The following is a 1,356-nucleotide window of genomic DNA, read 5'->3' as shown; positions in this document are numbered from 1 at the left end:
AGTGTCAGCAGTGAGGGGCAGACAGAGAGGGAGACACAGAATCCGAAGCAGGCCCCTGGCGCTGAGCTGTCAGCACAGGGCTCCATGTGGGGCTCGAACTCCTGAACTGCGAGATCATAGCCTGAGCTGAAGTCAGAGGCTCAACAGACTGAGCCACCCAGGCGCCCCTGGGGGCTCTAATTTAAAGTTCGGTTTACCATGCTGCCCTTGAGCAGAGTGTCTGGTCTGAGGACTGGGCTGTACTGGAGAATGCAAACTGATTTGGGGGTCAAGGGAGGGACGGGAGACATGGGGGCTCCAGACGTCACACTACCGACAGGGGCCCTTTTGGAAAAGTTTTGAGAAAGTCTCGTGTCCAACCCTCTGCATACACCCCAGGCTAATAATTAAGCAGAAATGATGAACCGAGTTTCTACAAGGACACCAAAAGCAAAGCCCCACCCCCTCGCCCCCGCCATGTTTCGTGGGTGGTCAGACATCTTGGGGCGGGGCTTGCAGAGCATTCTCCATAAGATGCGCTCTACGGGAAATCCAATGTGCCCGATGAGAAAGTGAAAGCACGCCAGATTTTTAGTAATGAGTCCACATCAGAGCACAAGTGCAGACGCCAGCCCAGGGCTTAGTGCACCCAAGAACCCCTGCGTTTTGCCGGTTGTGGATGCCACAGTGCCGCGTGCATCTTCATCGGCGCTCTACTCCAGCGTCTGCAGAGCGGTTCCCCTCTACAAGCTCATCTGTTCCCGGTGCTGGGCTCCTGGCGTGAACTCAGGTCAGTTTCCACCTCTCCCCCTGCTGCTGCCTCCGCCTCCCCTCGCCTTTCTTTTTTTTCCCTAGAAATATCGTCCTGATGTCTTGCTCAGTAAAAAATCAATCTGTATTTATGGTCAAACAAAAGAGATCCAGGCCAGTGTAAGGAAGGAAAAATTTTTCCATCTGTCCTTCAAGGTCTTCTTCTAGCTGGTTTAGGAATTAAATTTGCCATGAGTTTGATGGGAGAGAAAACAAAGTTTTATCACGCGCACAGAGGCCCAATAATGACACCTCAAGAAATAACCAAGAGATAAGGAAATTAGGAAAGGGTGACATGGGGTGTGTACACAGCCTTCTCTGCTATTTCCCATCTCTGGTTTTAAGGCTGTCTCTTTACTTCCTGGTGCAGGGAGGGTAACTTTCACGATTCGTTTCTTGCTGTTTTGGAGAAAATGGGGGTTCCGGGGTTTTTTTTTTTGGTCTATCTCTAAGTAACTTTTATTTAAAATATTCACTATGCCAGGGCGCCTGGGTGGCTGAGTCCATTAAACATCTGACCCTTGAATTCAGTTCATGTCATGATTTCATGGTTTGTGAGATCGAGCC

Source organism: Suricata suricatta, chromosome X (genome assembly GCF_006229205.1).
Source record: "Suricata suricatta isolate VVHF042 chromosome X, meerkat_22Aug2017_6uvM2_HiC, whole genome shotgun sequence".
NCBI classification, from domain to species: Eukaryota; Metazoa; Chordata; class Mammalia; order Carnivora; family Herpestidae; genus Suricata; species Suricata suricatta.
Note: the sequence above shows the minus strand (reverse complement) of the source record.